The sequence below is a fragment of the Toxorhynchites rutilus genome, chromosome 2 (assembly GCF_029784135.1).
Source record: "Toxorhynchites rutilus septentrionalis strain SRP chromosome 2, ASM2978413v1, whole genome shotgun sequence".
Classification (NCBI taxonomy): Eukaryota; Metazoa; Arthropoda; class Insecta; order Diptera; family Culicidae; genus Toxorhynchites; species Toxorhynchites rutilus.
Genome location: NC_073745.1, coordinates 115,746,208 through 115,774,048, shown reverse-complemented (window position 1 = coordinate 115,774,048; position 27,841 = coordinate 115,746,208). Strand labels below are relative to the sequence as shown.

The 27,841-nt window shown below is 38.3% G+C and overlaps 1 protein-coding gene across 6 annotated transcripts in view; it reads right to left on the bottom strand.

Moving 5' to 3' along the window:
* The window catches only part of LOC129765356 (hemicentin-2-like), a 958,618-nt gene that overhangs the window by 624,979 nt on the left and 305,798 nt on the right, over positions 1-27,841 (bottom strand). Inside the window, exon 3 of one of the 6 annotated variants that reach the window (XM_055765589.1) lies at positions 11,051-11,146. The exons of the other annotated variants lie outside the window; for them this stretch is intronic. The gene's annotated coding sequence lies outside the window, so the exon portion shown is untranslated. The remainder of the gene's footprint in view (positions 1-11,050; positions 11,147-27,841) is intronic. 6 annotated transcript variants of the gene reach the window in all.

Below are 27,841 nucleotides of genomic sequence, written 5' to 3'. Positions count from 1 at the left end.
AGGACCAACCGCCGCGTTCGATGCCCAGCCAGAGGCCTGACACCCAGGCCTAAATTGTGTCCTTGTACATGGTTCGGGGAACTGTCGAGCTGTATCAATTCCAGTCAGCGAAGGCTGACAGAAGACACCCGCAGGAAACTCCAAGAAAATCACCAAACATCTGAGAATTACTCTCCAGTCGACGGAAAACTTTTACAGGGTTTCCTCATCACTGGCAACGTTAATCTAACAAATTACCAGCCTGGCACGACCATCTGGGGAACAAAGGCGGACCACAAACAACTCAAGACATTAACTGCGAAACAAGGATAACGTGAAATCTTTATGAAAATACAAATGAACAATCACAGGATCATATCATGTATAAGCTTTCACTCCTAAACATTACAATAAACGACAAACTTTCTGAGTGAACTACGGATTTACATATTATACAATTTATTGGTATATGAATCTATGCTAACGGGACATCACATGTGCACATGGACAAAACTATACAGGGTACCTGGGGAGTGCGGTGTGGACACAGGTTTCCTCACCCACTCCTTCTGCTTCTTTGCGACGGATTGTCCGCCGGTTGGTAGCAGCGAGTCCGTTGAAGGCGCGATGTTGACGGCGCTGCCTTTTCCTGGCGTGATTGATTCTTCGGGTTTTGTTTACGAGTAATACTCTAATAGTTTAGCATTATTTAGCATTTAAGGCATTTAAGCATTTAAGTCCCTACATTATGCATTGTATCTACCTGTAGTCGCTTAATTGCTCGTTTGTAACTATTGAGCGTTTGTTTAAGAAATTGGAACAATGCTCACACTGAAAAACAATTGAAGTTACGATCACAAAACATCACGTTATACAGGGTTTTCCAACTTTAGTAAATTGAAATAAAACACACTTAGAATTCGAATTTCGATGAAACTTTTATTTCAAATTAAAGTTTGGTATATGCCATTATGTGTGAAATACAACATCATTCAAATGTCCACCTAGGGCTTCCTCGCACACCTTGATTCGGAACAGGTAATTTTCGATGACTTTTCGGCACATATGGGGCGGTATCTCGGTCATAACTTCACGAATGTTGTCTTTCATATGTTCAAGAGTTTGCGGAGAGTTAACATAGACACGGTCCTTGCATAACCCCACAAAAAAAAGTCTAGCGGGTTCAAATCGCATGATCTGGATGGCCAATTGGCATCACCAAAACGCGAAATTATGCGTCCCTCAAATTTCGTTCGCAATATGGTTCGGTCGTGTTGTGTGGCACGTGGCGCCGTCCTGCTGAAACCACATGTCATCCGTATCCATATATTCAATTTGTGGCCAAAAAAAAATCGGTTAACATGCGGCCATAGCGCTCACCATTCACAGTTACCGTCTTGCCGTCCTCATTTTCAAAGAAATACGGCCCGATGACTCCACAAGACCATAATACACACCAAACAGTGACTTTTGGCGGATGCAATGGCCTCTCAACAATCACGTGTGGATTTTCTGAGCCCCATATACGGAAATTTTGGGTGTTCACATAGCCACCGAGCTCGAAATGTGCCTCATCGCTGAAAAAAATTTGATGCGAAAATTCAGCATTTTGCTGCTGTTGTTCGTTCACCCAATCGACGTATGCCTGACGCATTCCATGGTCACCACGCTCTAATTTTTGTACCAGTTGGACTTTAAATGGATGTAGGTGCAAGTCCAAATGCAAAATTCGCCACAATGATGTGTTTGACAAGCCCAATTGCTGAGCACGCCGTGGAATCGAAACATTCGGGTCATCCTCCACACTGGCAGCAAAAGAAGCAATATTTTCGGCCGAACGCACATTACGATGATGCACAGGTTTCACAATATCCGCTACGGATCCAGTTTGCTCTGTCCGTCCGCAATGCTCGAAAAACATTTGCCGGTTTTTCATCATTTTTATAGTATAATTTAACAAAATTAACACGTTGTGCGATGCTAAAACGATCCATATTGTAAAATGGCAGACATTCAACTAACGATATGACGCTTTGGTTGACAGCTATGTCAAACGATTGTCAGCGCAGGGCTGTATACTTTCGGAAGCCCGAAATGGAAAACCCTGTATTTATGAACGGGCAAATTCTACGTGCTCACGCTAAGCAAACGTCAAACACAAACGATAATGAGTAGTGTTGTTAGATTTTTGCCGATTTTGTTATAATTCAAATGTAGTTCTCATATGAAATGATAGTGAAACCAAGGGATTACTCTAAAGAAGCAATTGCAATCAATTTATAGTTATATCATCAATTCATTAAGCATTTCAAGATATTAGAACAAAGTGTCCGAAATAGGATTCAGAACGGTATGCATCAATAGAATCAATGTATTCAAAATATTTCAAACCAAATTAATGGAAAGTATCGTCAAGTAGCATTTGTACACTCAATTTTGCGATAGACTGTATATAAAAATGGATTTCTGCCTGTCTGTCTGTCTGATTCTTATGGATTCGGAAACTACTGAACCGATCGACATGAAAATTGGTATGTAGGAGTTTTTGGGGCCAGGGAAGTTTTTCATGATAGTTTGAGACACCTCCCCCCTCTCTAAGAGGGGCTACCATACAAATGAAACACAAATTTCTACATTACTCGAGAATTAATCAAGCAAACGAAACCGAATTAGGTGTATGGAGATTTACGTTCGTTACGTTTACGTTACGTTCGTTTACGTTCACCTCGAACTTTGATCAAACTACAAATTCAGCAATTAATTTTCAAATTTATTTTGCCAATAAAAGATTCAAAAATTTATTTTATTGGCAAGATATTCCTTAAACCAAAATCATGTTTCAAAATCCTCATTGAATCTCCTAAGGATAGCTAAGGGTAAGGAAGTTCAGTAAGGCGTTTTTCCTCGATTTTTTAAAAAGAAAAATTGATTGATCTCTGCAAAAAATGGGGGTAATGTCCGAAACACGACGTAGCAATACAAAAGCATATCATTCAAAATACTGCTTATAACTTTATTATTATTTTAGAATAAATTATAATTAGAGAATGAAGACTTTAGTAAAATATCCAGTGAATTACAAACGGATATGACAAATATTATACGACTGCATACCGCGAGTCTATGAATGCACAGACTTATAACTCATGTATGTTTTAACATATATTTGACAAGTATTTTTTAATGAAAACATTTTGGGTTGTCAAGAAAATTTGTAGAACATCCAATTACTGGAGTTTCCCGTAGAAGGTACAACATGCGATTCTTGGAAATGGTAAAAAATGAATGTCAGTTAAAACCATTGGTTTCTTGTATACGGAAATTGTTGGAGAAAATGATCTTGTTTCGCCTTGATCGATGGGTTGAAACGAATGGCCTACTCTCAGATACACAATATGGGTTCCGCAGGGGCAAGGGGACGAATGATTGTCTTGCGTTGCTTTCTTCAGAAATTCAAATGGCTTACGCCGGAAAAAAACAAATGGCTTCAGTATTCTTGGACATAAAGGGGGCCTTTGATTCTGTTTCAATAGAGGTTTTGTCAGACAAATTACACTCTCGGGGTCTGCCGCCTCTATTGAATAATATGTTATATAACTTGCTTTGTGAGAAACATTTGAACTTTTCTCACGGAGATTCGGCAGTAAGTCGGTTCTCTTACATGGGCCTCCCCCAGGGCTCATGTTTAAGCCCCCTTTTGTACAACTTCTATGTAAGCGACATCGACAATTGCCTTACACAAAATTGCAGCCTAAGACAACTTGCAGATGATGGAGTGGTGTCTGTCGTAGGATCAAACGAATCCGACCTGCAAGAACTCTTACAAGATACCTTGAACAATTTTTCAACCTGGGCCATTGGGCTAGGGATCGAATTCTCCACGGAGAAAACAGAGATGGTGGTTTTTTCTAGGAAGCATAGACCAGCAAAACCAAAGCTTCAACTTTTGGATAAACCGATCACTCATGCTATGTCATTCAAGTATCTTGGGGTATGGTTCGACTCCAAATGTACTTGGGGGGCCCATATTAGGTATCTGAGTAAAAAATGTCAACAAAGAATAAACTTTCTCCGTACAATTACCGGAACCTGGTGGGGAGCCCATCCCGAAGATCTTATAATGTTGTATCGAACAACTATTCTCTCAGTGATGGAGTATGGCAGTTTCTGTTTTCAATCAGCTGCCAAAACACACCTCATTAAACTCGAGCGAATTCAGTATCTTTGTCTCCGTATTGCGTTGGGATGTATGCCCTCAACGCATACCATGAGCCTCGAGGTTTTGGCAGGCGTACTCCCACTAAAAGATCGCTTCAATTTAATATCTCTTCGGTTCCTCATCCGGTGTAAGGTTATGAACCCATTGGTGATCGGAAATTTTGAGCAGCTGATCGGGATAAATTTTCATTCTGGATTCATGACATCATATCATGAATTCATCTCCATGCAGGTTGATCCTTCTTTGTATATTCCCAACCGTGTTTGTTTTCCTGACTACATCAATTCCTCTGTATTTTTTTATCTGTTCATGAAGGAGAAAATCCATGGAATTCCAGATTATCATCGATCGGGGATCGTTCCTACGATCTTCAATGCAAAGTATGGGCGTATCAATTGTGATAATATGTACTTCACTGATGGGTCCACTATGAATGAGTCCACAGGATTTGGAGTGTTCAACGAATTTTTTAGCACCTCCCACAGTCTTCAGAATCCTTGCTCAGTGTATATTGCTGAATTGGCAGCAATACACTGGGCGCTGGACAGCGTCGCCTCACGACCTGTTGAACACTATTACATTGTAACGGATAGTCTTAGCTCTGTCGAAGCTATCCGTTCAGTGAGGCCGGAAAAGCACTCGCCGTACTTCCTTGAGAGAATACGAGAAATTTTGAATGCTTTAACCAGACGCTGTTATGTCATTACCTTTGTCTGGGTCCCTTCACATTGCTCAATTCCGGGTAATGAGAGGGCTGACTCATTAGCTAAGGTAGGTGCAATTGAAGGCGAAATTTATCAGCGTCAAATCGCCTTCAATGAATTTTATTCTTTAGTTCGTAAAAATACCATCGTTAACTGGCAACGCAAATGGAACGAAGATGAATTGGGCCGGTGGCTCCACTCAATTATCCCTAAGGTTAGCCTCAAACCATGGTTCAAAAGTCTGGACTTGAGTCGGGACTTTATTCGCACCTTCTCCCGACTCATGTCCAATCACTGTTCGTTAAACGCGCTACTCTTTCGTTTTGATCTTGCCGACAGCAATATCTGTGCCTGCGGCCAAGGTTACCACGACGTCGAACACGTTGTTTGGTCGTGCGAGGAGTATCTTGTTGCCAGATCGAATTTAGAAAACTCTCTTCGGGCTAGAGGAAGGCAGCCCAATGTGCCGGTGAGAGATGTGTTGGCTGGTTTAGACCTTGATTACATGTCCCAAATATATGTCTTCCTAAAAGTTATCGATCTTCGTGTCTGATTGTCCTTATATCCTTATATTCTCCTTTTCCTTTTACTTCGCGAGAAATCAAATCCCTTCTTATTAACAATAGAATAAGGTGAAATGTAAAAACATATTAGATATAAGATAGGCTTAAGAATTGAGTGTAATGAATGTGAGTGTGAATGTGAGAGTGAACATTGTCAACATATCCTTTTATCCCTTCCTTTTCCTCAAGAAAATATGTCACCCTTCTAAACTCGAGTAGACCGCGAGTAATCGGTTTTCTACACCATTAACATTAGAATTAAGGAAAAATGTTTATATATACTTGTAACAATACAGTCAGGAGTTTGGCTCCTTTAAACTTATGTAACTGAGCCTGTAAAAATAAACGATTTAATAAAAAAAAATAAAAAAACCATTGGTTCGCACCGTAACTTCGTAATGCTCATCTGCTTTTAACTTTTTATCTACGGAAGCATTGAGAATTAAAATCCACAACTTTGTTTGTATTCTCTCATATATTTTTTCTATACGTTTTAAAGCAAACTTTCCTCCTCATGAATTAATGTTTTGTTAATGGATTAAAAAATAATATTCGTCTCTAAAGTCATTCTACAAAAACTGATTCAGTAGTTTTAACGAAAAGTGGGTCCCTGGAGGGAGAGAAACAGTGGCTGACCGTACATTAATGTCCTCAGTGCTTCACCTCCGGTCGCAATATACTTTTATGTTCAATTTGCTGCAAAAAAAAAAATAAACTTTCGTAGAAGCTAGGAGATTCTAAAAACTCTTCTGAACCACGCAAAATTAAAATCTGGCATCCTTAGTCCCAAACCTAGCTTCTGGTGAACAAATCCCGTTTCGCGTGGCTGTATATTGAATGAGCCACCGAAGCCATCAAAACCGTATCGAGTAGTTTTACTTGAGAGCAGAAGAAAGCCTTCGAGTGAACCTGCAATCATTACAACACACATAACATTCTTTCCCTTTCGCCCAGTCTAACCATTCTTCCAGACCACAACTGGTGGTCGATTCTACGGGTACGACTTCAAGGCAGAAGTGGCATTTCATTAAATACATTTCTTCGCTTCATTGACTTTTTGTTGCTTCTTACGCTCAAGGACCTGTTGTGCTGTGGCTGCTGCTATTCATCCGACCGTCACGCCATACTCTCTTTCACCACACCTGATCCTTAGAACCCGATTCGATCTCGTTTTATCCGAATACCAAAAGTATAACCGTTCAATCATTTTACACGAACCGAAAGCTATGAGAGGTTGGGAAATCATCTGCCTCCCTCCCCTGGAGGGCATTTGGCGAAGTATTGAAATATTACCGCAGTCGTAATGGAACGAAAAGTGGGTCTCTGGAGGGAGTGAAAGAGGCTGAGTGCACATTAATGTCCTCAGTGCTTCACCTCCGGTCGAAGATTTTGCGGTAAGAACGGTAAGCTTCAGTGCTCAAAGGTTACGTCGATGAAATATTTTATGTGACAGAGTAATTCTATGGCGTCATGTGGCTGAATGAGTTTATAATTTGTTGGGCTTCGAAGGGTGGGGTTTACTGGAGTTTCGATCCGTTTATTGTATTTATTTTATTTCATACCAACGACAAATATTGTCTCGCTTTACGATGTTATTTGAAGTTATCCACGGTAATAAGACGTTTCGTTTCCACATCATCTCTGTTTACTGCTCGAAACCAAACATGAATAAGTGGCGAACGAAGAATAAAATTGATTAGGATAAACACAGAAATTAGACACTTCATTATGGCGTAGCTGTGCTTCCAAAGGTCGGATATGCAAGCTTTTGACAATAGAGAGTGCTTCGAAACGTTTTTGAAAAAAATACGTCATTCCGGCTTTCGTTCGTAGCAGTAGTACCTTCTCATGAATATCCATGAACGTCCACATCCTTGCATGGCTCGAAGCGGTTGTTGGACCATTCCATCGGTAGCTCATGTTGATTCGTTTTAAAAAAATAAATAAACAGTACCAAGCTTCCCCCGGTATGCTAAAATAGCGGATCTTATGCACTCAGCCAGCGAGGTTTGAAAATAAACACTGCCTTTCGGTGACATCTGATTCCTCGATAACCGAAACCCGAACCGTCCGTTGAAAAACTATTCTTGCTTTCCGCACCTGGTTGCATAGAAACCTCTCTCGATTTTTTTTCCCCAAAAAAAACATTTTTCCCTGCGCATCATTCATCCTCGCCACCGAATGATTCTCCGTTTCGAGCATCGTTCCTCCAGAAGGCACATCCTAGCTCCCCACCCCGTTCATATTTCAAAGTATTATTTTTATCTCGAACGCGCTCCCTCCAACGACTTCTTCGGTTTGTTGTTGGTTCGGGTACGCAAAAGCTTGGGGCACCGTGGCACCTTCTGGCGTTGGCGTTAATAACGGCTATAACAAATGCTGCCGCGCTGGCTGGCAGGTGTATGATAAGAACTTTCGACTGGGTTAAAGTTGGACGATTTTGGCTTCCTTCGCCAGAACGGCAAGAAAACTACACCATTTTGCCCGAATTGTGTCAATCATCTCGCACTCTCGCAGCCTCTCGCACTAAAACTGACGAAGGGTTTTGATCTGTCGAAAAAAACAGAAATGTGGAAACATTTGGTACTCGTGATGAATAAAAATAGTATGTCTGAGCTGTTTCTCGGATCTTTTCTTGCTCAGCATTTTTGTGTGATTCGAAATTATGCTCAGATTTATTCTGCTTGGGATGCTTCGGCAGGATTCTCACGCTTCAATAAACTGAAACGTTATTCGGTGAGAATGAAAACTAAAAAAAGATTTAGATTTCATACATGATTTATCAATTATGTTTATACAGTTTAGAGGAGGATGGTGAGAAGAAGTTTGAAGAGTTATCAAAGCAGGTTTTTAAATAAAAAATAATGATGAATTCTAGAAAGTACTAATTCTTATCTTGTGAAGCAGGATGCTCTCATTTTCATCGTAAGTCAAAGAGATGTTCATAAGATTTCCTTAAACAGATTTTTTAGATTTTTTACTTATATAAGTTCCGTTGTTTTTATTCTCGAAATTCGAGGCTTTATTTTGAGTTTTTGGGTTTATTTTGATACTCATTGGATTACCTTCTTCAGAGATGGGTGATTCTAAGGTAACAGTTCCGATTATCCAATGTCCAAATAACACATTACTCAGTAAGTTCGCAGGATGATATTTTCGGGGCCACCTTCAACAACGGAAGGGAGCAACGCCGCATTTACCGGGTAAAATGTCACATCCTTTTTTTTGGAAACCAGCAAATTATCAAGGCAAATTTTATAAACAATCCTGATAGTCTATCTTACTATGAAAATTTAATAATTAAACGTGCTTGAAAAATTAATAAAATCCATTTTCTCTAGAGCCCACAATAATTTATTATGGAGGACCCTATTCTGGAAGGTCGAAAAATAACGAATTTTCTTGATTTTTTTTCGAGTGTTGGGATACAAGGTGGTGTTGGGTTGGGACATTCTTGTGATTGGTTAAGAAATATTCGGAGATGTATTTTTTTTATTTCTTGAATGCGAGTTTTGTGATTATTATGCTGCTCAGGTCCACCAGTTTTAGAAAGAGAGCAGCGCCCAGCGCGTAGATGCTGAAATTGGCATGTAAAATGTAAAAATGAATTATCTAAATTTTTACGGGCCAAATCAGAAAACAGGTCATGTTTTTATGGAATAAAGTTAACATTAATAACTATTTTTGCCGCGAGTGGAGATCAACGATTTGCATACCAATCGAATCGGAAACTCACTAAGATTTGTTTGTTTATGTATTGCATATTACAATCTCATAGTCTGTAACTGGTTTAAATTGATGAAAATTGGAAGCTTACCTAACAGTGCTGTCAATAACGGTCAACTTATGCAGTCGCGAGAAAAGAAACAACGAACGGGATTATGAAAAGAGAATATTGGCGACATTAACTAAACCTTTGCACAGTAAGCACGCTGTCACTAGCGTAAAAATATCGTATAACATCTCCTTTGAGGAAAACTTTCAGTCTTTTTCTATACCCAAACATCGCGTATTCTGCTCGTTTTGTGCCATCTTCGATTTTACTCGCGGTGCATCTGGCATTGCAATCAACACATCGAATCGAGCCATGACAAAGTAGGTGTAAAATTAAAAAAAAAATTCATCAAAAAATTTTTCGCCGCCTTATGTAGGAAAAAATCAAGGAAGGAGAATGATTCTGCTGGAATGCTATGTGTGATTTAGATTCGCGTTCCAGTCGAAAAACTGTCTCCACCAAGGATGACAACAATGATTATAGGTGTGTGTATATATTGAGTTGCTGCAAGCAACCAATGTTTGGCTTTGTTTGTGTTGCTTGTTTTCGTTGCGTGAAACTTTTAATTTGTTATCCTGTACGTATGAATGGCGCACCTTCGGTACTTTTAGCTTCCATTTGTATTTGCTCTCGTGCGCATCGGCCCCGCTACGATGTAACAATCTTCTAGCTTCATTGACCGAGAATTCGAGAAACATTTTCTCATAAAGGGTCATTTTCGCGATGTTTAATTTTTATCGATGCATTCTCTGTGGGACGCTTGTTTGATGCTGGTTGAACGGCAATGTACGGAAGTTGTCTATAGGTGTGATACCACTGGAGCAACACTAAACAACATGATGCACGACACTTGATACTTACAAACAGTGTCTTAGAATATCAACAAATATTCACGAATAACGAATGTGATTTAATTTCAGTGTAAATGACTTTTTTTCAGCTTGAAACTAACTTCCCTCATTATATTGATGACAATAACAAACGAGTTCATTTTGTTTCACATCACTGATGCATGAACAAAGTTGCTATAATGAATGAATACGGTGAGTGGGGTTCATAGCTTCACTGTTATTTATACTTAAAATATCAAAAACAACAAATTGATATTTATCACATTCGAAATGATATTCGTTCTGACAGTGAATTTTTCAAACACGGCATCCGGCAGCTGCAAAACAGCACGGGCTCATAAAACATTTGGGTAGAGACAAGCAAAAAACCGCGAACGATCCCTAAACGCTGTATTTATTGTATTGCAATACAACAAAAGTTCGAACTAAATAAAAACCATCCGCACACAGCAGCCTCAGGTTAAAAGTAAACAACAGCTGATATTCATTTAGCTAAAGTGAGATTCAATTCTGACGTGAATTATCAATATGGAAATGACACTGGGTGGAAAAATAAACTTCAAAACATATTGAAGAACAAAAGTTCATTTGCTCATATTCACTGGTTATCTGGATCTGTCATTTTGATTTTCGTTTGGAGTATATAGGTTTTCGATGCAACTTAGCCTGAAAATCTATGTTTTTGAGCTTAGCGATGACGATTTTTTTCAACACTGCTTACAAATATTGCCATTTTTGTTATCTTTATAGGTTGCTAAAAATATATTGAAGAGGTTAAGGAATGTGAAATAATGTTGGGTGATGGTAAAATAAACATTGAATCACATGTGGCGCAATCGCAAGTCATTTCCTCTTTACAGACTCACAGAAACTTTCTGATAATGAATAATTTATTAAATTTAGTTCCATTCATAAATAACATCAGTGGAGGCGATCTGGCGTAGTGGTAACATACATACCTCTCACGCAGAGATCACGAGTTCAATTCTCACTCCCGACATTCTTCCAAAAATGGAAGTAAAAGTGACGAACCAGCCGAAATGTGTTGAAAATCACTATAATTAAGGAAAAAAAATTTAAAAAAAATTACATCAAAAACGATAAAAACAAGATCCCGGCACATGTACTTCATTCATTATGAATGTAAATTATCATTTCGAATTAATATTTATGAACGGGCGGTTAGAGGAGACGAAACAAACAGGAGAATGATAAATTATCTATGGATTTTCATATTTATATGACGATTCGACGCAGCCAGGACAACGTCGTTCTACTAGGCGCGAATCAGCCCATAATGAATTTAAAAAATTGTAAGGGGTTGTATCTAGGACACGACTGCATATTTTCGACGTAGAACTACGCAATTACATTATGCAATCTACTTGTTTACCACTTCCGATATTATTTTAGAATGCATCGAAATTTTTGTAATAGATTTTGTTTTTCGTTGCAAATAAATTCGATGAACGTCCTTCTTCGATTGATATGATGCCTAGAACTACCAAAATATGGGAACGGAAAAATTGTCAAACGATCATTGTATTTGACATTTCCCTCTGAAATTATTGCACATCTCATGTTTGTGTAGTTCTCAAACCGCGAAAGTTCATTCGCCTCTAGTATCTGAAATGCCAATTTTCCCAGGCTTCTCAGTTTAAAAGTATGTTTTAGGAAAACATATTCCGGTCTGCACAACGACAAGCAAGGACAAAATACTCAACACCAAAAAATTCTTGCATGTATTTGCAAAGCGGATTCCCCTAGGCACATTAATTTTGAAGTCTGTGTTGGGGAAACCGTAAATCGGGCCAATCAAATCTTGCCAGTTAAGGCGTTTATATAACGCTTGACATTTTACAGTTATTCAATTGTTCATCTCATGAAAAATAACATTTTATTAGTTGTGATAGACGCGTAGAAAAATTAATGAAAACATCTTTCCGATCTGTTAAGAAATGTTCGAATTATAAGCATTCCAAATACGGGAAAAGTTAGCACACAAATCGGCAGAACAAATATATGGGAAAAAGGAAGTTCCTCCAGTTTCCATGAATTTAAACCTTTTAGAGATTAACGAATTGTAATGAATAGCATATCAAACAAATCTTAGAGAATTTCCGATTCGATTGGTATTCGAATCATGAGAATTCGTTCACAGTGAAAATAGTTATTAACGTTAACTTCATTTCATAAAAACGTGACCTGTTTTCTGATTTGGCACCCTTCCTGAAAGACGTAGTTCTACGTCAAAAATAAAACGTCATTTTACAATATCGTGGACTGTGCCAACAATTCATGGTCGCCGTTTACGCGAAGGTAGACAGCGAACGGCTGCGATTCCTACAACACAATAAACATGAGCGGTGTGAGGAAGCATACATTCACTTGCGAGACGCAATCATGAGCAACGCCGACACAGCCTTTGCTATTGCCAGGTCAATACGCAACGCATTATCATGATATTACAGCACGTGTGTTCAAACAAAAAATGATGCCTTTAATGAACTTTATTCTAACATTACACGTATTCTGTCCCACATGTGTTGCTGGATGTATTCGACTGAATAGCAAAAGCGAGGATCACCTCATACACACATTTTTTGCATGGTTAGTGAGCAAAATACACCCTGAGAATATCAATAGTGTTATTTTCTCAGAAATTCCAGAACGTTTACTGATCAAATAATCACTTGTATTCTGCTATCCGATCAATTACGTTTTCTTGAGTCCAACCCATTTGCTTGAAACTGACTCTAAATCAAAACGTACGTTACTTATAACGATTCCGTTGCTTTCATTTGAAATTCTTTCATTTGCTGGTGTAGAATATATTTGTAAAACATTGGAATTAGCCGATTGATTGAAACAATCAAGTTTACAATGCATTTTGGCGAGAAAATAAAAAAAAACCTTAACTAACTTTGATGTTTGTTACTTTAAATGGTACTTAATTCCAATAATTCCACTCGCTGGACCTGACGGTCGTGTCGTTTAGTGGGTAGGGGAACTGGGGGTAAGCCTAAACTGGACAGTCCCGCATTTCAACAAAATGTCCCGCGTAAGCTTCCATCCCGCGAAACGTCCCGCATTTGGCAAAAGAAACGAAAATGTCCCGCGATATCAATATATTTCAATATCACAATTTGATCATGTTGATTTTCTTAAATGGATGAACCTCAAAACAAAACTTTTATTTGGCAGACTGTTCAAGAGCGCTTCTAATGCATCCAAAGATTAATACGTAGAACTGGTTTCATCGCACCGATATTGGGCTCTTTGTTTAGAACAAGGGTTAACAAACTGTTTTGGACAAGCGACCCCTTTTCCAGAATTAAGTCGTACCTTAGACCACCATAGCCACATTTCATTGAAAATAATATCTTTAGTTTTTTTCATACTGAATAATTATCAGTTTGAAAACATTGCAGACGGTTAAATAAATAAACTTGACATTATTTTCTCACGGAGGCGATCTGGCGTAGTAGTAACATCCGCACCTCTCACGCAGAAGATCACGAGTTGAATTCACACTCTCGATATTCTTCCAAAAAATGAAAGTAATGTGACAAACCAGTCAAATGTCTTGAAAGTCACTATTATACAAAAAAAAATTCATCATATTGAACAAAATAAATAGAAATAAAATTTAGTAAATATCAAGTGTGATAAATAATCATTAATATAAATTACTCACGACCTATAAAAACATTCTAATCGCAAGCCAATCTGTCCACAACTACCAAAATATCAAAATACGGTTCAATATTGGTTAGTTAAAGCCTTAAATCTTCGCGTTCGTTGATTTTCAATATTGGTTAGTTAAAGCCTTAAATCTTCGCGTTCGTTGATTTTCAACATTCTGTTTCGCGTTGTTTGTGACCATAATGAAGCCTTCTGCGACAATGTATGATGATGGAAAAACGAGAAGATATTATTCAGCTATGTCTTACATCGCGGGATACTGTTTTCCAATGCTTCTTTATAACCAGAACATATGACAGCTCCTGAGCTCCTCATCTGTGTTGATGATAATCAACTTTTCTTGCATGGTCACCTTGGCTCTTTCCATGGATGTGATCTAGTACCGAATTATTATCCATTGAAGAATATGAAAATTTTGAAGATCCAGAAATATTTTAGTAAAATCCTTGTGTAATGCTTCCAAGTGAGTGACATATGATAATATAACATGGTTCTGAAGCTTTTGTGATTATTTTGACAAATGCGGAAACTGTGAATGTACTCTTCTGCTTAAATTTTGTTTTGAAAGTTTTGTCAGAAGGGCCGATATTATTGATATTGTTTCAATCAAGTTGAAATCGTCACTTTGCAGCTGAAACACAAATTCTGAGAAAAAGCTGAGAATCTTACTTACTGAGAAAAGCTGACTCTTGGTGGTCAGCGAACTCCAGCGTGTAGAAGTTACCGAGTAAAGATTTCGTCGTTTCTCTCATATAACTGAACAAATAATCGAGTGTTCAAAGAAGGTTCGAAGGTTTTTGATAGCACTCGTAACATATAGTAAAGACTGATGCGATCTAGGGCTCAAATTTTTTGCCACTAAATGCAGTCTGTGAAGCACGAAGTGAATGGTCACTACCTTACACAGTTGTAACCTTGAGTGAGCTGTAAAACCACGATGACGTCCAACCATTGGTGGTGTACCATCAGTCTCAATGTTCTTCCATGGAATAGCTTTTTCTGTAAAAAAAAACCGATCGATTCTCCTCTGGTATCAGTCTTCATATATGCTAAAATCATTTCTTGGCACATATTTTTATCTTTAATGTATCGAACATACCCTAACAACAGAGCGTCATTGCTGGGTAATGTAGACTCGTCCAGCTGGAGAGAAAATCTGTTGGTCTATAATCCATTGAATAACATTTTTCCCTCTTCGCGACCCATCTCAAGATTCCTGAAATAATTTTGAAAAAAAAATGTTTCGCCATGCACATAGATTACCAAGCATTTTGTAAATTCTTTCTGCAATCACTCTAGTATAAAGTGTTCACTTCATTTAGCTATGTAAAAACTCTGTAATCTCTTGAATTAAATTAGAAGTTGAGTACATTATCATTCAAGATCCAACGTATTTCGGAACGCTTATGAACTTGCAACCTAAGGGCAAGCTTGTTATACAGTAAAATATCAGAAGCATATTAGGACTCGAATTTGATGATGACTCCCTTCGTGTTAAATCACGTATATGTTTAAAAAACAGAGGAATGTTAAACATGCCTAGGTAATTCGTACGCTCAAACACATCATCTTGCACGAACCTGTTCACGTTTTTTTACCTGCCGAATTTTTCATCTTGTACTTTTTGTATTTTTATATTTTCATCTTGTCAACACGCATCGTCTTGTTGAGTTTTTAAAATGTACAGAAATAATATTTTCTATATTAGATATTAGTCATTCCCAGGGTTGCCGCATCTACAGAATATTCTGTATTTTAACAGATTTTTCGCCAAATTTCAGATACAGAATCTGTGTATACAGAATTACAGATTTTCTGCAAAGATACAGAATTCAATGTTATTTTTTTCAAATTCAAATCGAAATATTGAATTAATTACAGTTCATTTTCTCTGTCTACCTTCTTACTAATAAACATTGTTTTTTTTGTCGTTGAGTCATGAAGATATGTACCTTGATTTATAAAAATGTTGAACCATATGAAATGTCATCTCACTTCTTCATTCCTGCTAAGGATATTTTTGAGACACTTCATGATAATAATACATTCTCGCTTCACAATGCCAACAAAACAAAATTCTGAAAGCGGTTGACTTCCATAATAATGGACTCTATTTTGAAAGCAAAGAACTATTTATCGACTCAAGGAGGAGCGTCAAGGATGAAATTGACGGAAAATTTAGGAAAAACAAAGTTCAAGAAAACCTTGTATAAACATCATACAATGTATTATGCGAAAACTTTTTTTATGAATTATATTGTTGTATTGATACGACCTCAACAAACCATAACTAAGAACATTAAATTCAAAATGAAAATAAACCTTTCTTTCCATTTTTTCCGTTTCTGTTTTGATACAGATTTTTTTGCTAAAAAATACAAATATACAGATTTTTTCAGAAATTTTTACAGGATCAAATGAGCCACCTCTGGTCATTTTTATAACAGAGTGGTTCGCGTTACACAACTCATGGAGTATCTTAATTATTTCAAATAAGAACTTGTGTTTTTTATAAAGGTCGATATTCAGACCCCGTCGACCCCCAAAATCAATTTTCGTTTCTGTTGACCCCTAGGAAACCGAAATCGACCCCAAGGGGTCGATATCGACCACTTTGAGATACCCTGGTTTAGAGAGTGTCAACTGCAAGCGACAGCAACAACATTGGAAAATGATTTTTATAAAAGTCCCCTATTGATCCGCAGGGACCAACGTGAGTCAGATGAGAAGTTCATCTTTGGTCCCCTAGCTCGGTCAGGGTTTAACGTGTTAAATAAGCCGGAAGAACTAGTGTATACTCGACAGGAAGAGGCAGAGTTGTTTGATGAAGTATCTTAAATGAAGCGCTGGGCGGTCTTACGGAAGTTGGCCGGAAACTGAACCATGGCCGATGAAAAGATGTATATCGACGTGTTGGGCTGATCCCAGGTTCGGCATAAAGACCACATCACCTTCCCAACCCCACTTCGTACTATATATCTCCCCGTTCACCATATGACTCGAAAGAAGAGCGGCTTGGACATTCCCTCCACGTCTGTCAGAGAAGGACCTTCTTCGAGAACTTGATGTGAATGATACATTCGACGTCATCGCTTACCTGGGGAACGTAAAGTACCCGGTCCCCTGCCATTCGTTGAATTCTAGCATCAAGTACGTCTCGTCTTTCAGTATGAGTTCGAAAAGAAGTTTCTCACTTCCTTCGCCGGAAAGAAGTTTTTCATCAACACCTCAAGCTACTCCTTCTGGGTGATTGACTGCTGCTCAGATATGGCCGGTCTCGTCTGACGCTTTCGCATAAAAATGTCCATTTTGGCCAGATTCTTCTCCACCGTTTGACCGGTTGCTTGGATCTCCCGGCTTAAGGAGCAGCAAACAGATGATATTGTAAATACCAGATCGGCTATATCTGGCGAACACAAAGTGCCTCAGGATGTCCAACTCCTTCGCTGTGGGGTGGAGCTTGCAGTATGGAAAAATCATCAAGTTGCTTGGCAATGCTGCTGCTGCTGCGAATCAACAGCATTGAATCATTTTTGTTGTAGACTTAATAAACGTAAGATTTAAAGAAAATTTGTTCCTATAAATTATCCTTTTTTTTTTTTTTGAATGCATACGTTAACACTAAAATCGATGAAAAATGAATTGGAATTTCGGTAATTTGAAGAAAATTGTAGAATTTGAATCGTGCTTGCCAAGCGTAAATCTAAACCACAAAAAAATCACAACTGAGTGCCGATACTCAGAAAGAAATAATACTGATCAGTTTAGACTCGCTAAACTTTCGTTTATGTTCACATAACGTATATACATAACGTTTTGTTTTTTGTGTCCCGCGTTAGACCTCTGACCATCTGGTCACTTTAGATAAGCCCATCACTGAGGGTAAGACCGGCACCCCTTGAGTTTTACTAGAAAACCCTAATTAAGTATGTTTTTGAGCACTGCACATGTTAGTATTTATTATTTTAAACGTTTTAAATCAAATCCAACCCACCGTGATTCGTCAAATTTTAAAATATTAATCAAAACAAACGCGAGCGTCGATGATGTGCAACCGGATATATTTTTCGGTAGTGGAATTTAAGCTTCTATTCTTGAACGCGGTTTCAAATCCTTTTTCGTTGTTCTATAGTTTGTCCCCTGGATTGTTATCTTTCACTGGGATTCGAGTTGAGTTAAGTTGAAGCAATAAATTTATATAAAATAGTCTCTTTAAAAAATGTATGCTGTTTGGGAAAGACCGTCACCAATTGAGTGGAGTGAGCCCGGCATTATTTCCAGTTAGTTGAAGGTTACTGGGACATATTTTCCATCTATTTCAGATGTCTCGCAGCTCCCAAGGAAATCGAATTGTGAGTGTGGGCCCCAGAAGAACCTCACCCTTGTAAAAGCGACTATCGTTGGTGGAGCTTCTGTCAAACGTGCTTCGAATACTTTGAAATCCCCAAGTCTACATTACAGGATCACGTTTTGTGAGAGGTGGTAAGCTCAAAACTATGAACTAGATTCCATCGAACTAGTAATTGAATTGTTGTGTGGTTTGAGGTGCCGCATGATAGATTTGCCTATTATCAAATTCATTTCTTTCCCATATTCCATGTTCACCGGAGCCTGTTCCGACCATATCTCCGGAAGCAGTTGAGCGATTCGAATCATATTCTATAGTGACATCTAGAATTCGAATACCTCCCATTTGGCGGTTGCCACATTCAAATTGGTTCAGCTGGAGTCAAGTGTATTTATTGACAAATTGAGAGTGTCATGGGGTGCCGGTTTCACCCGCACATGTTGGTGAACTCTGTTTTTATGTTAGCTTTAAAAATTGACTATTACTTGAAAAATAGCCGTTCAAAAGCACTGATAATAGTATATAAAAAATATAAAATAATCTAGATAATGATTCTGTGAGGGAAACATAGCAATATGTGCCCGCAGATCTCACTAAACAATACTTACCTTATGGGGCCTGGCTTACTCCCAGTTCCCCTACTTAATATTTAGAAAAGTTTATTGTTGTTCTTCCTTTCGTCATGATGGTTAATATAATAAATGATGTTCGAATTCGAATTTCTTCATCAATTTGACAAGAACATCAACTATTATTTAGGCAAGAATCCAAGTTCATCCGCAATGTTATTCTTCTGTAACTGATATTAGATGCAGAATAGTATTCCGTAAGTTGTCGGCCGTTGTCATCATCCGGTTCTACCGATGAAGTGACGATTGCCATCAACTTATTACAATAGCATGCATATATCCGAGTGAAACGGACCAAGAATCAGAATAGATTATCCATAGTTTTACTGAATATTCAAGTAAAACTGTGCGTATATCGAAGAAACCTTTCTGGAAATCTACGGTACCATGTGCAAATCTCAGATTGTTCGATACAGCTGTTTTAGTGAAAACAGCATGGTTCACATTGGATAGTCGAAACCATCATATCATTCCCAAATCACCGCACAACTCTGAACTGAGTGATAAGAGGCGAGGGTATGCGCTGAGGAAAGAGTTTACCTAAAATCAAATCCCGTCAGATTCAACCCTCACTCGGCGGGTGCCTACCTGTTTATTGGCGTTGAACATTACAACCAGGGAGCACAAAAAATATAATAATCATAACAAGCTTCTGGCAGACTGGTATCCCGTGATTCTTCCGTACTCACAAACTCATAACAGCCTTCCATCATAAGGCAGGAGCACATTTGCAGCAATGAAAAACGTGAGACGGAGGATGGAGGTGATTGTATACCGAGCCGCTGAGTTGCTTGAAATTGCTTTCATGTTAAAGTTAGATAAACGCACCCATAAACGATAAATGTTTATGTATACAAACTAGGCTTTGTGGATGTGTGTGTGTGTGTGTATGTGGGACTTGAAGATGTGTTTTTCATTTCTCGTCCCATGTACCCAAGGATGCCACCCCCTTGAGAATGCTGTCTCGTACCATTTTCTCATTCTTCGAACACACATTCAGAGGGCGTCACACACCAGCATTATCATTACCACCAAACCTCACTCCGCGCTGAAAACAGGTGCGCTTTGGTGGAGTGAAGAGTGGTTGATTCAGGCACCGGTATCGGATGCTGCTCACGTTGTACGTGCACACTTTACGCTTCGTTATCTTCAAGGATCGTCGTTTTGCTCCACCGCAACCTCTGGCGCTGAGAATAAGCGATGACTGTTCGATATGAACATTTCCAGCGTGTATCCTGAATCTGAATTTGAACCGTACGGATTGTAGCCTCTTTGCAAGCCAATTATTCGAGAAGAACCGCCAGCGGGGGGTTTCCATCAGCTGAAAAACTTCTTTTCAAATTCATACACTAAAAGTAAACAGATTATGCTCTGCTCGAAAATGAACCATTTTTCTCTCTGCATGTCTTGTGTGATAATGCGCTAAAGGTTATTAACGAGAAGAATGAGAATTTACTCGGGGGCGAAATCCAGAAAAGTTTCAGAAGCAAATCTGCAGAACCGAACCGTGCCATCGAGTGAGTGGGTGGACGTTCGTGTGTGTGTGTGTATGTGTGTGTGTGTATGTTTCTGTTCCGTGTGGAACAATGTAAACGAACATCGGGTCGCTCGTTTCCCGATGGAGACGCTAGCAACCAGACAGCTGGCAGAAAAATAAATTTCAAAACTTATTACATGAATTTTTATTACATTTTGCGCGCGCTCGCTACATGAGCCGATTGTAGCGGCCAAACAGGCTTGTAGGTTTGGCTTGCCTCTTGAGAGCATCGGTGCTCGGAAAGAATGGATACAGAGAAACGAAAACCCATTCGAGGTGGGAAAACCATGCTTACGATGCACGTGAAAGTATGGGATTTATGGATCAGCCAAACACCCCCTGAGAAAGGTTAGGTAAACAGGTTTTTGCGCATTCTCGTGGGGAAACGAGGCCCGATGGTCACGTGCACTATTCGCATGGTGATTCGATTTATACCGTAAACTCAATTCCGCTCAACTTTGAAATGCATTACTTTTGATGCTTTCAATGTAAAGAGAAATATCGAAAATTGCTATTCCTCCCTGTTAGATAACAAGTAGTTCAAGCATAAAATATTCACAAATTATGTAATACGGACATAATTATAGAATTGAGTATTCTTTCGGCCAAAGGAATATAATTGACCGAACTTATCTGTTCATCCCTAATACGAACAAACATGTTTCCGCGGAATTTCGAAATTACTCAGGAACAAAGATTTAGGAAGAATTCCTCTTACTGAGTTACTGAGTTAGCAATACATAATCCTTTTTCGAGAAGGGAGATCAGTTGGATATTCGGGGGATTACATCAGGATGTTACCAGCATGTTGTGATGTGCGATTAGCTTGATTTTTTTAGGGTAGGATTTGTTCTCATTTGAACAGGTGCCTGGGCTGTCAGAGGTACTCACACGTTAGGTGATGTGAGAGGTAGCTTTGAATTATGTGAACACTACTGTATCTTTATTGGTTTGTGCATTGCGGAGTATCGAGTTCAAATTTGATTTACGAGCATAGGGAAATGTCAGATTAAAACTGTTGGTTTTTATATAGTTGATCGATTAATGTTCAAATGACATCATTCCAAATAACCACATAGAAACCGATATTCAGTCATCTTTCAGCAATGTTAGTTAGAGTTTAAATGCGTTATGATCAGTCTAATGTCGAATCGGATGCGAATGGTCGAAGAACAAACTCGTGGTGAACGGGCGGATATCAACCAAGTGGGTAATAACAACCAGAATTGAAAGTTACAGGTTCGCGAGTAAGCGTTTGCAATTTGTTTTTCAAAACAATTGAAAACATATTAATTATTTTTATTATACAGATCACACTCGATTATATACAGTCTCCGATTTCTTTTCACTGTATATAATCGAGTTGATACATTGATTGAAAGACGTGTAGAATATTCCTCTTTAACACTATATCATGACAACACTCGACCTCATGTTGCTTCACTGTTGAAAAAAATATTTGAAAATAAATTGATGCGAGGATCTGCTGGGCACATTCTTTGGCCCAAATCTTGCCCCTTCTGATCACCACTTGTTTCAATCGATTAAGGGTGCTCTAATTCGATACAAATGCTATAGTACATCGAAATATAACCACATAACCTGTATTGTTGATAACCTTAAAACAAACAGGTAGATTCTGCAGGAAATCCATTGAAGGCAATAATGCGGCAAAAATCGTCGATGGATGATACTTTGAGTGATATGTTCTGCAAATAATTTATGTGCCGATGTGCCAATTGAAACCCACAGTGTTTATATATTTTGTATTTCATTGCAATAATCTATATAAATAAAAATGTAAGGCCAAATGTGTTGCTAAGCTCAAAACCCGAAGAAGGAATCGTCCGATTTGAGCCATATTTATTTTGACGCATTCATCTCTGTCCGTAAATCAATGTTATGGAAAGAAAAATAGGAAATTTTTCGGAAAATTCGGAAAATTAATTTCCCATATGTTTTGAATTACATCATGATAAGCGTTGTAGGACCATTCAATGTTTGCGCTAACGAAATTGATCTTTGTTTGAAAGAGGGAATGGATTTTCAGGCGGAATAACGCATTCCTATCTATATAAATAGAAAAGGAAGGCCAAATGTGTTGCTAATGGCAAAATCCGAAGATAAAAAAGGTCTCTTTTGAGCCGTATTCATTTTGTTGAATTTGTTGTATTCTGGCCATAGTACAATGTTATGATGAGAAAAAGTTTAGAAATTTGATCTAAATAATTCATATCAAAACAATAATTTTGGGCGGCACGAAGTTCGCCGGGTCAGCTAGTATACCAATAAAAATTTATCTTCATTATAGTAAGTTTTGCACGTGGTTAGCCACAACTTTTTCCCATACTTATTTTTATTTATTTATTTTGTATTTATTTACTAGCTGACCCGGAAAACTTCGTCCCGCCCAAAATTTGTTTTTTGTTATCAATACCTTTAAACGTTCACATTTTTTACTAAGCGCAAGTTCATGGGTCAAATCGCAGAACTGTTCATTGATTGATCTTTTAATCGACCCCGTTGAATTTACCCTTTACTATAAAATTCTTAGTACTACTACCAAAACTCATCATTATAATATCAGATTATTTTCTGAGACAATTCTCGTTCAAGATTTTTCAACCACTTGCAAATAATATGTTTCTCCGTTACATGGAATAAATGTTTGATAGAGAAAATATCATAGAACAAAGACGGCCCTAAATCGGACAATTCCTTCTTCGAGTTTTGCTCTTATCAACATATTCGGCAATCCATTTTTATTGGAATAGACAGAAGAAGTTAAAGATATTTCGTTAGAGCAAACATCAAATGGACTAACAACGCTTGTCACTATGTAATTGAAGAACATAAGGGAATTTAATTTTCCGAATTTTCTCTTTTTCCTTCAGACTTTTTCCAAAAATTTTCAATTGTCATGTTTGATTGGAATATTTTTGGTTGAAATATGTGTAACATTTCAATGAGACCCCCTCTCCATTCTAGAGGAGGGAGAGGTGTCATACCATCATAGAAACATTTCTTATACCAAAAAACCCTCACATCCCTAATTGTGCTTGATTAGTTCTCGAGTTATGCAGAAGTTTGTATTTCAATAGTATGGCAGTCCCCCTTAGAGAGGGGACTGAAACGTTTGGTGCCCCTTAAAACCTTCGCATGCCAAATTTGGTTTCATTTGCTTGATTAATTCTCGAGTAATGCAGAAATTTGTGTTTCATGTGTATGGCGGCCCCCCTTAGAAAGGAGGAGGAGTGTCTAACCACCATAGAAACATTTATTGCACTCCAAAACCTCCATATGCCTAATTTGGTTTCATTTTCTTGATTAATTCTCGAGTGATGCAGAAATTTGTGTTTCATTTGTATGGCAGCCCCCCCTTAATGAGGGGGGAGGAGTATCTTACCACCATAGGAACATTTATTGCACCCCAAAACCTTCATATGCCTAATTTGGTTTCATTTGCTTGATTAATTCTCGAGCAATGCAGAAATTTGTATTTCATTTTGCAGTCCCCCATAAAGTAGGGGGAGGAGTATCTTACCACCATAGAAACATTTATTGCACCCTAAAACCTCCATATGCCTAATTTGGTTTCATTTGCTTGATTACTTCTCGAGTAATTCAGAAATTTGTGTTTCATTTGTATGGCAGCCCCCCCTTAAAGAGGGGGAAGGAGTGTCTAACCACCATAGAAACATTTATTGCACTCCAAAACCTCCATATGCCTAATTTGGTTTCATTTGCTTTATTTATTCTTGAGCAATGTAGAAATTTGTGTTTATTTGTAGGGCCTCTCCCCCTTAAAGAAGGGGGAGGTGTATCTTACCACCATAGGATCATTTATTGCACCTCAAAACCTTCATATGCCTAATTTGGATTCATTTGCTTGATTACTTCTCGAGTGATGCAGAAATTTGTGTTTCATTTGTATGGCAGCCCCCCTTAAAGAGGGGGAGGAGTGTCTAACCACCAGAGAAACATTTATTGCATCCCAAAGCCTCCACATGCGTACTTTGGTTTCATTTGCTTGATTAATTCTCGAGAAATGCAGAAATTTGTGTTTCATTTGTATGGCAGGCATAGCGTAGACTATATATGTTGCTCAAATACAATAATGCTAACCTTAACTGTATCTCATTCTATTCAGATAGTCGTTAAGCATTGACCAAGACATGGTCATATCAATTATTCCACTGTGCTCGTTACAGAGGCTCATCATACGATTAATAAGACTATATTTGGCATAATTCGTTCTTCGGTAATCTATGTAGAAGATGTTAGGGATTCTCAGGTGCCTAATCGGTGCGTAAAAATTTAGGTTTCCCAATATTTCTTCTGAGTCCTCTCGTTGAGACATGATGTCAATAATAAATAGAATCATGGCAGGGTTGAGCTGTAATAAACTCTTTGTGCACCAAGTATAAAAGATGTGAACTTCATTTTTGAATGTCTGAAAGTCTTCTTCATTCTTTATTTTCATATACAGCTTCATATCATCTGTGTAGATAAGTGCCTTAAAACTTTTAAGAAAAACGCAAACATCATTAACAAATAAAATGGGAGCCTTGAGGAACTCCAGATATAACAAATTTTGGGTTCAAAATTTTTCATTAAATCTCACTATTTGCATACGGTCAGTCGATTATGATTCGAGCCATTTCAATAACTTCATTTCTATCCTTATTTTTGAAGTTTAAGGAGGAGTAATGGTATAACGCAAAAGAAACACAATCTCGGAAGTTTGTATTGAAACTTCTGAGGAAGTTCTGGCTTCTTGAAAAAACGTTGCAAAGAGGTTGCAGATTTTTACTGGGTCATTCCCCACGGTTTCGAGAAGATGCATGGGTGCTGGACAACCATTGCATCTTAATTTAGTTTTTATGTATTTGAAGAAACTTTTAGGGTTAGACTTCATGTCGAACTCTGTTTTTGAGTTGTAATCTTCAAAGGCTTTTTGAACAGTTGAGTTGAGCTGTTTGCAAATGTTCTGGTAATTTTCGAGATAAGCGTCAGATTTGTGTTTCCTATAAATTGTATGTGCCTTCTGTTTTTATTTTTTTAGATTGTTGAGTCTCACAGAAACCATCGGTCATATTTGAGGGCCTTAGAATGCAAGAGGTGTAAGTGACTTGATCGATTTCTCTTCATCAATTTTTTCTTTAGTTAATAACTCAACTGCAAAAAAGTTCCAATTTAAGCTCGCTATAGAATCCAATAGATGAGGTTCTGACCTATCTTCCACATTGTCAAATACAACTGGGAATGAATTTGCAGCTAAGTTATGACCAGAAGCGAGAGTCGATGTAGAGAAATCGATCAAATCACTCACACCCCTTTCATTCTAAGCCCCTTATTTGTCAACAAGAAATCCAAGAAGCTTTTCTGTTGATTTGTTTTTATTTCTTGTTTTGTTTTTTGTTTATTTGATTCAACCCAGGGCCGGCTGTTTTATCAAAAATAAATTACAGAGTGTTACTTTCACCAACAACTGGAAGCAAGATAAATTCATTATCAAAATCAGTGATAAAATCCGCATTTCGTTCTCCGTATATGTGGATTTTCGATACTGATGCGAAGTGAGATAATATATGTTCAGCAAATTCAAAGAATTTCTCATAAAAACTAATTTGAGCATGAAAAGGACGAAGTAAACAGATTCATATATATGAGGGGCTTAGAATGAAAGGGGTTTAAGTGATTTGATCGATTTCTCTACATCGACTCTCTCTTTTGGTCATAACTTAGCTGCAAATACATTCCCAGCTGTATTTGACAATGTGGAAGATAGGTCAGAACCTCATCTATCGGATTCTATAGCAAACTTAAATTGGAACGTTTTTGCAGTTGAGTTATTAACTAAATAAAAAGTTGATGAAGAGAAATCGATCAAGTCACTTACACCCCTTGCATTCTGAGCCCCTCATATGTATTTCTCCTGCAATAAGTGCTTTCACCCACACTTGCTCAAACTCGTTGAATTCTGTTGTTCTGAATTTATTATTGCTATTAGAATGAGGACAACGCGTCCCGATTTTTCAAGGAATTTGTGAAGATTACGGTCATCTCTGAAGATATTCAAACAATTTCGGGCAGCATACGTATTCCTCCTCTTAAGTAATGCTTGTATTTCAGTGCGATCCACGAATCTGCCCAATTTGTGGTCTCTTCGTTAGAATCGAAGTTCGGCTATGTCAGGCCATACTATGCGATCAGAACGAATGGTAGTTGGAGGAGAAGATATACAGAGAATACGGCGGTTGGGGTAGAATAACACATTCAAGTATTTCCCGGTAAATTTTAACTTCTTGTGCAACATGTGACCGAGCGTTGTCGTGCGGAGAAATTACCGTATCTTTGTACATATTGTGGCCGTTTTTCTTTCAATGCTCGACTCGAACGCATAAATTGTAATTGACAGTGAGCTGCTATGATGGTTTTACTGAGTTTCAACAGTTCGTAATACACAACCCAGAGTTGTTCCCAATAAATAAACAGCATAAGTTTCGGAGCAAGGATATGTGGCTTGACCATCGATTTTGGTTGATGACCGAGCTTCGCAAAATAAATGTTGAAAAACAATTTCGGGTTGATCACGCATCAGGCCTTAATACGAATTGTCTGAAATTGAATTTCATCAATAATACAGGGTTTTCCATTTCGGGCTTCCGAAAGTATACAGCCCTGCGCTGACAACCGTTTGACATAGCTGTCAACCAAAGCGTCATATCGTTAGTTGAATGTCTGCCATTTTACAATATGGATCGTTTTAGCATCGCACAATGTGTTAATTTTGTTAAATTATACTATAAAAATGATGAAAAACCGGCAAATGTTTTTCGAGGATTACGGACGGATTTTGGTCGTCATGGACGGCCTACAGAGCACACAATCGCTAATGTAGTGCGTAAATTCGATCAGACTGGATCCGTAGCGGATATTGTGAAACCTGTGCATCAAGGTAATGTGCGTTCGGCCGAAAATATTGCTGCTGTTGCTGCCAGTGTGGAGGATGACCCGAATGTTTCGATTCCACGGCGTGCTCAGCAATTGGGCTTGTCAAACACATCATTGTGGCGAATTTTGCATTTGGACTTGCACCTACATCCATATAAAGTCCAACTGGTACAAAAATTAGAGCTGGGTGACCATGGAATGCGTCGGGCATACGTCAATTGGGTGAACGAACAACAGCAGCAAAATGCTGAATTTTCGCATCAAATTTTCTTCAGCGATGAGGCACATTTCGAGCTCGGTGGCTATGTGAACACCCGAAATTTCCGTATATGGGGCTCAGAAAATCCACACGTGATTGTTGAGAGGCCATTGCATCCGCCAAAAGTCACTGTTTGGTGCGCATTATGGTCTGGTGGAGTCATCGGGCCGTATTTCTTTGAAAATGAGGACGGCGAGACGGTAACTGGGAATGGTGAGCGCTATGGCCGCATGTTAACCGATTTTTTTTGGCCACAAATTGAAGATATGGATACGGATGACATGTGGTTTCAGCAGGACGGCGCCACGTGCCACA